The 8409-nt window shown below is 43.4% G+C and overlaps 1 non-coding gene across 1 annotated transcript; it reads left to right on the plus strand.

Moving 5' to 3' along the window:
* The first annotated feature begins 201 nt into the window (after positions 1–201).
* LOC117129704 lies at positions 202–307 on the plus strand. The gene has a single exon (XR_004453326.1). It is a non-coding gene; the product is annotated as a small nucleolar RNA R71 (small nucleolar RNA).
* Positions 308–8409: the final 8102 nt, after the last annotated feature.

Raw genomic sequence — 8409 nt, forward strand, 5'->3', positions numbered from 1 at the left:
TCCTTCCCGATAGAGGCTACAGACTTCTTCCGTTCAGAGTCAGTGTTTTTGGTGCTGCTGCTGTTAGCAAGGTTTTCGATAAGTCTCACAGCTTCCAACGGATTCCGAGTAGTGAAGTTTCCTTCACTCGCCGTATCAAGAGCCATTTGATACTGTAAGGCGAGACCTCGGAAGAAAGTGCTTAGCAGCTGCACTTCATTAAATCCGTGGTGTGGACAGTCTCGCTGGAAAAACCTAAATCTAATCCACGCATCTTTGAAGGACTCTCCAGCCTTCTGCGAGAATGTGGAAATTTTGTTCCGAAGTTCTTCAGCGCGCGCCTCATCGAAGAAGTTTCGTAAGAAAGCATTCTTGATGTCGCTCCAGGATGTTAAAGATCCTGTGGGTTGCTGCCTAAGCCAGTGCATCGCTTCTCCATTCAGCGTGTATCTGAAGAGCTTGCACAGCAGGTAATCTTCGGGGACTCCTTCCATCCGAATGGCAGCGATTAGATCCTCGAACCGTTCCAAATGGTCCATAGGATGCTCGTGCGGTAACCCAGAGTAGGGTATCTGCGACACGAGAGTGTAGTATTGAGGCTTCAGCTCGAAATTCTGCTTCCGGATCTCCGGAAGTCGAATCGCTGATCTGTTGGAATAGTAATCATCTGGGCGATTGTAGTCGGCCAGTGGTTTCGATCGAGCATCCTCATCTACAGGTTGATCAGCTCCTGTAGCATCAGCATCAGGGATTACATTTCCCTTAGCATCTATTTTCTGACCTGTTGCATTACGCAGATGACCGGCCTGGTCATACAGGTTTCCGTTCTCATCCTGAGTTAGAATAATAATGTTTATCATTTTTGACGACACGGTATCGATCGACGTATGCGGTGTAGTATCGATCGTTGTCGAACGATTGGGATCGATCGACGATGACGGTCTGGTGTCGGTTGACGGTTGGTTGTGCGTATCGATCGACGAGAAGTGGTTGCGTCGAGCGATGTGGAACGTTGACCTCTACGGATGGTGCGTTCCAAATGAGCAGGATCGTCTGAGAACATCAAGTCTTTCTCCTTGTTGCTTCTGGTACCGCTGGGCATGCACCTGAAAAGACAAAAAAAAAAGATTATTAGAAAAGGGGGTAAAGAAAAGAATAAGAATTAATAAAACTAAATCTAATGGCGATCAAAGCTCCCCGGCAACGGCGCCAAATTTGATACCACTCAAATTACCCTAAGGAGTGTTACTCTCATCAAAAGATGTTCAGATGTAGTACTTAGGGATCGAATCCACAAGGAGCTAGGGAACAATTAAATATAGTGTTTATTAATTCTAAAGGTTGTAATGTTTTGAATAAAATAGCAATAGTAACTAGCGAGTAAATGATAAATGTAACTTAGGTTGGAAATGATACTAGATGCAGGGCCACTATTCATGTGTTGGAGATTATAATTCCTATAGATGCCTAACTGTTGCATGCATGATATATTAGAGCTCATTCGCTTAACTCAGTGATCAGCTGTCGCATGTACCACTGGTTAACAGACTAGATCTTGTGTCTCATCGGTTAGATGCAGACACAAGAGAGTGTCGATCGATAGTCTATTAAGACGTCGACCGATACACTTTTGCCAACAACGATCGATTGTCAGTTGAGGACATCGATCGACGGGTTCTAGCCAGGCCTATGCGCGAGTATGAAATGCTCTACTAAGATTCTAAATTGGCGGTTAGCCCTCTCTAGCAATCCTAATATGATAGATAGATGTCAGGATGGGATAACAAGGGTGCTTGAATATGCAATCCTGTGATCAAGTTCTAGTTAGCTAGGCTAAAACAAGCAATGAATACAAATCTATCATGAATATCACAACAAGGCAGATCTATAGTTTGGGGCTAATCCCACAAACCTATCTGAACCCTGGATCTAACAGTTGAACTACTCAGACATAGCAAAGCAATTCATATCAATAGATAAATAGAAACTTATAGAATAGATGATAAGAAAATGAAACAAGGAGTTCCAATCACAAGTGATCTTCTCTTCAAAATGAAACTTGTAACAAAACTAGGTCTAGTAAAGAAAAAGCTCTCCCTGCCGTCAAACACTTAGGCAGTATATATTCTACTAGGTTAAAAACTCGTCAGGGCATTTTGGTAATTTAGCTTGGCCTTGGTCTTTAAGTCTGCTGAATCCAAAATGTCACGTCTGGTGTCTCGACATCGATCGACGGTACTTGTGTACATCGATCGATATTAATCTTCATCTGTCGAGGCATTTCCTGATATCGATCGTCAGCACTGATGTGCATCGATCGATTATTCTTCCTCTCGTCGACCTCTAAGTGGTCAGCTCGGGTGAAATGTCCTTTATGCTCCTTTATGCTCCAAAGTCATAGCTTTACTCCGAAATGCACCTGAACCTGAAAACATACCTAGAAGAGTAGAAAACATAGATATATATATATATATAGTAAAATAATAATATACCATGGATACAAATGAGTCAAATCCAAGGTATATCAGAGCCATGCTCAACTACCCCACATACGACCAAGAACTCTATGCTTTGGTGAGGGCCCTTCGAACGTGGCAGCACTATCTTTGGCCTAAGGAGTGCATCATCCACACTGATCATCAGTCTCTAAGACACCTTAAGGGTCAGCATAAGCTCAACAAGAGGCATGCTCGTTGGATAGAGTTCATTGAGACATTCCCTTATGTGATCAAGTACAAACAAGGTAAGAAGAATGTTGTGGCCAATGCATTGTCTCGAAGGTATACTCTTCTCTCAGCCCTTGAAACAAAATTGCTTGGTTTTGAGTTTATCAAAGATTTATACGCATCTGATCAAGATTTCAAAGAGGTTTTCCGAAAATGTTCCAAGGTAGCTTATGGAAAGTATTTTCAAAACTCTGGATTCCTATTCTTTGATAACCGCTTGTGTGTGCCCCAATGTTCTTTGAGGGAGTTGTTTCTCAGGGAAGCTCATGGAGGAGGTCTTATGGGACACTTTGGTGTTAAGAAAACTTACAAGGCGGTTCATGATCACTTCTATTGGCCAAGCTTTATGAAAGATGTGGAACGGATATGTAGCCGATGTGTGGTGTGCAAGAAGTCTAACTCCAAATCTTCAAACCACGGTTTGTATTCTGCACTTCCTATTCCTTCTCATCCTTGGGTAGACATTTCTATGGATTTCGTGTTAGGATTGCCAAGGTCTAAGTCTGGACGAGATTCAATCTTTTGTTGTTGTAGACAGATTTTTGAAAATGGCTCATTTCATTCCTTGTCATAAAACTGATGATGCTACACAAGTTGCTGATTTGTTCTTTAGAGAGATTGTTAGATTGCATGGAATGCCTAAGACCATTGTATCTGATCGCGATGCTAAGTTCCTTAGTTATTTTTGGAAAACCTTATGGTCTAAACTAGGAACAAGATTGATGTTTTCCACAACTTGTCATCCGCAAACTGATGGTCAAACTGAAGTTGTTAATCGAACCTTGTCTGCTATGCTTAGATCTTTGGTTAAAAAGAATCTTAGGCTTTGGGAAGAATGCTTACCACATGTTGAGTTTGCTTACAATCATGCAATGCATTCTGCTACAAAGTTTTCTCCTTTTGAAGTTGTTTATGGGTTTAATCCTTTGTGCCCACTTGATCTTTTACCTTTGCCTTTGAGTGAAAGAGTTAGTACAGATGGCAAGAGGAAGGCAGCCACTATCAAAAAGCTACATGAACAGGTTCGTGCAAACATTGAGGCCAAGACCGAGATCTATAAAAAATATGCCAATCAGAAAAGAAAGGAGGTTATTTTCAAAGAAGGTGATCTTGTTTAGGTTCACTTGAGAAAGGAGCGATTTCTGGAAGAAAGAAAGTCTAAACTTATTGGTCCATTCCAGATCCTTAAAAAGATCAATGACAATGCTTATCAGCTTGATCTTCAAGGTAAGTATGACATTTCTTCGAGCTTTAACGTTTCTGATCTTTCCTCTTTTCTTGTAGATGATCCGGATTTGTGGTCAAATCCTTTTGAAGATGGAGGCAATGATGTGCTCCAGTCCGAGGATCAGTCCATGGAATCAGATCAGAAAGAGGATCAGAACGTCCGGAACAACGCAACTGAGGTTCAGTCCATCGATCAGGCCAAACAGACTGCTCGGGCCGTGTATCGTCTCGACCCACACTCGTCTGGATTGGAGCTTCAGCATAACCCGCGACCAGATGGCCAAATCAACCGTACTGAAGTTCGCCTTTCCTGTCCTGTTCGTCATGCTAAGTCCATCGGTCAAGTCAGAAGTGAAGTTGATCGAGTGGAATCCAAATCCGACCATGGTCTCTCTCTCTTAAGCCGTCTCGGCCGAACCGGTGATCGTTCTGATGAACTGATCCGACACTTCGATCAGTTCATGAACTTTGATCAACCAAATCTCTCTAAGGCAAGACTCTTGAGGTTTGTCTGAAGACTTAGCCACCTTTTGGCCCGAAACAGTCCATGAAAATCACCCGTCCGTACATGAAGACCATACCGGCCGTGTACTGCTCCTTACCGCGGGATGTGCTATCAGTTACACCGAACCTGGACAAGAGTAGCCGAAGAGTTCAAATCGACCAGTCAACATTATTTTCTGTGCTTTGACTAGATCAGGTCTTCTATCTATTTTCTATGTCTCTTCTTCATACATTTTTATTTATTATCTTTGACTACAAGTTGTATAAGTATGAGAACCCATCCTTGAAATAAGATAATCGATTTTCCTTATTCATTTTTGAGTTTTCTTTCTTTGTTCTTTGATTAGAACATTCTTGTTCCCTTGGTGAGGCTATCTCCAAGTGAATCCCCTTTCTTTGAGCCGGACTTGTGTGTCAAATCAAGCGGCCATTAAGAGTTCTAGTAGTATCATTGGGTCTTCCGCATCCCTTTGTGTCACTAAACAATCCATCAGTTCTCTATCTCTTCAGATCGAGTTCATATCAACAGATCCGGTTGAGTGTTCGTTCCTTAGGGTTCTTCAACTACCATGGACCTTCCAAATTCGTCCACGGACGAAGGATGATCAAAACTCGAGGGTAAACCAGCAAAGAAATTGTCAAAATCCGGAATAGGTACCACGCTCGAATCGCTACCGTAACCATAAGCAATGTCTGGGTCCCATCCTGGAAGAATAGAGTCATCTACGGAAAACACTATATCACAAAGATCAATGCCTTTACCCTTAGAAGATCTCGCGTCCGTTTCCTCCGCGGGAACGTCGCAAGGAGCAGGATCATCGGACTCAGAATCACTATCCGCTTCTACCCCCACTCCAAGATCGGGATGCACGAGTCTCAACGCCTTGCGGACTCTCCTTGGCGTAAAGAAGGTCCTGAAAAATGGACCATTTCTGAGGAGATCCCTCATTTCGATCACATCTTCGGGGAACGGGTAAAGCGGGTTGATGAAGGGACTGTTATTCGGCCTGCTCCGGAACAGTGGGATGCAATTCTCTTCGACGGACGCACCGTTTACACATACAAAGAAGAAGAACTTCGTCCACGAAATAGAGTTGGAAATAAGCCCCTTAATCAACGTCATATATTTCCGAGGGACCAACAGGTAGAGGTGCGGTTTTGAAACAAGTTGCAGCTTGACAATCGCTTCAAAGTGGTCAGTGGTAAGGGAGAGGCCATGCTCATAGCTCAGGATCACGACACCAATGAGATGCTGAAAACTGGTGGGATTCAGTTGGCTTATCGATACCTTGAAACGGTCCACAACACAGACTATGAATTCAGGGATCGAAACCACATGCGACAGCGCACCAAGAATGACTCATAGACGGTAAAGTAACCCTCTGGGGGATTATCAGCACTTTCCCCTTGGCAAGGAATTCGAAACTCTGCCGCATCCAAAATTCGGCAGAATGCCAGAACGGCCTTAAGGAATTCACCAGTGCTTCTGCTCGGCGTGCCTTTTTGACGGAATGCTGGTTCATGACAGGAAATGACTTCTCGTTGGGGGAGTAATCGAACCGTATCTCGCTATCCAGTACGCCTCACCATCGGCAGGATCCATCGAGTGAGGCACAAACTCGGCCTTGGGAACAAGAATACCGTCATCGTGAACACCCTCTGACGAAGAACCACGGGAGGTACCTCTTTTCAAAGTCTTTTTTCTGCTAGACATCTTTTAAACTTAAAGAAAAAAGAGAAGGAGAGGGAAAGGAAATTTTTTTTCTCAAGAAACTTCTTATGAAAGTAAGTTAGTGAAAATTATGAGGAAAGTTACCTCCCTTCTTATAGGCATTAAAAATTACTATTTGTCTACGGATTCTTGGATATTGACTTCGTCCAAATACACATATCTTGCCCAAATCGCCAAAATGCGCGCTTGAATCTCATCGTAATCCACCATTCTAACGGGCTGGGGGGGGGGGGGGGGGGTTACTGTTGGTGTCAAAAACAGACACAAGAAAGTTAACATCCAAATATCCGAAAAAATCTGTATGAACACTTTTACAAAAAGTAATATTCGTAAAGAAATCTTTACGAAGAACTTTGCAGTGAAATATTGCACTAGTCTCGGTTGATTCATCGAAACTAAACACCCATAGCCCAAGAACACATTCATAGAACGTCAGAAATGGATCAAAACAAGGTCGCCACGTAGCGACCGGTCCGCGAACGGGCCGGTCGCTACGTAACGACCGACCCACGAACGAGTCTGTCGCTACGTAGCGACTGACCAAGCAATTTGGTCGGTCGTTACGTAGCGACTGACCAAGCCACTCATTTGGTCGCTACTCGCTACGTAGCGACCGAACTGTCTCGAACATTGATCAACGAGTACGACCCAAATCCGTTCTTTCTCGTCTGTTCCTCAATGCTACCTCCCATGTACCGCAGCCATATCATTTCACACTCCCATCGATTGGAGTTATCACTTAAACTTTACGATAAAAATCGAGGAAAGTTTATATTTATTGATAAAAATTATAAACGTTTCAAGTCGAAAGACGGCCCAAATAGGTCTATAACGTGATTAGAAACCCACTTACGATTTTTTAAGGAAAAACCCATAGATACTATGGCGGTTTATACTTAGTCCGCAAAAAAGATAAATGTCAAGTTTCCACATATAAATGTTACGTTTCCGCGGATAAGCATGAAGATCGAGAAAAATGGAATATCCCCATATCAAGTTATGACGGCTTAAGGGTAGAAGTGGAAAGCTCAATCCGACCTGGGTTGGAGTATATAAGGAGTCCTAGGCGAGAGGCACAAAGGGATAACTTTTTCAGAGCAAACTTAGCACTTAGAGCAATTTTAGGCAACTTTCTATTTTTGTTATTCGAGCTGCGACTCAATTAGGTTTTGCAGTCTTAGGGTTTTAGAACAAGGAATCTCTGCGACAGCTCTCGTAGCCCAAGCTCTTACCGTGTTGTAACGCTTAAACGCGAATTCATAATAAGATCTATTTTGCTCTCTTTTGATATCTTATTTCTTTTCGTCTTTGCATTCGTGTTCTGATTGCTTGGCGTGTGGTTTAGCAGATATCCGGGACCTCTGGAAAATTAGGGTTTTCCTAACTTTTCTTATTTAAACGGAAATCGACAGTACAAATTTGGTTCCCACAGTCGGCATGGGCCGGATCTGAGCCAGGAACCAGCGCTTCTTATTACTCGTCCTGTTGAGAGCTTGGTTCTCGTCTCGGAGGTTTAAATTCTCCGATTCGAGTTGGCTGAGCTTTTCGCCGCTTTTCTCCAGTTCCTTGGAGTGTTTGTTGAGCTTCTCCTTCAAGCTCGGGACTTCCGAGGAGAGCTCGGGATTAGTCTCCTCCCGAATCCTATGTAACTCGGTTACTTGAATTTGTAGACCATCGAGTTGCCTCTTGAGTTTGGCTTCTCTTTGGGTAGCTTCGGGTCGCTCGTTCTACTCATCCACCGCCATTATCACGTAGTTTAGATTTCTCCCCTCCTTCTAGCGCCGCACTGTTAGGGATTTCTGTGTAGGATCGTTGTGAGTACTACGGAACGATGGACAAGGCTTAGTATCTCGTGAGAATAAAAGAGAAAGAGACTTGAAGAGATGTTTTATTAGATAAACAAGCCGGAACTACAATGATTTGAATCTGAACCCTAGTTCTAGCCGTCTAGCTCTAATCTCTAAGTCTTGAAGTCTCGATCCCTTGCTCTAGGGTTTAGGATCCCTTTATATAGTCTTCTTAAGACTGACCTTAGTCGGTTGGAGAAGGTTAAACTCTTTCATATTCGGAAATATGGAAGGTTCTCCTTATCGGAAGCTTTCCTTTTCCTAGAGGAAGGGGCAGTCCCTGGGCCCGGACCCGGAGTACTTCGTAGCGGGGGCCCGATGTGCCTCTTAACGCGCACCCAGAGGCCGGTGTCCTGCCAGGGGTTTGGAGAAATTCAATCCCTGAGTATTTTTC

The sequence above is a fragment of the Brassica rapa genome, unplaced genomic scaffold (genome assembly GCF_000309985.2).
Source record: "Brassica rapa cultivar Chiifu-401-42 unplaced genomic scaffold, CAAS_Brap_v3.01 Scaffold0064, whole genome shotgun sequence".
Taxonomy (NCBI): Eukaryota; Viridiplantae; Streptophyta; class Magnoliopsida; order Brassicales; family Brassicaceae; genus Brassica; species Brassica rapa.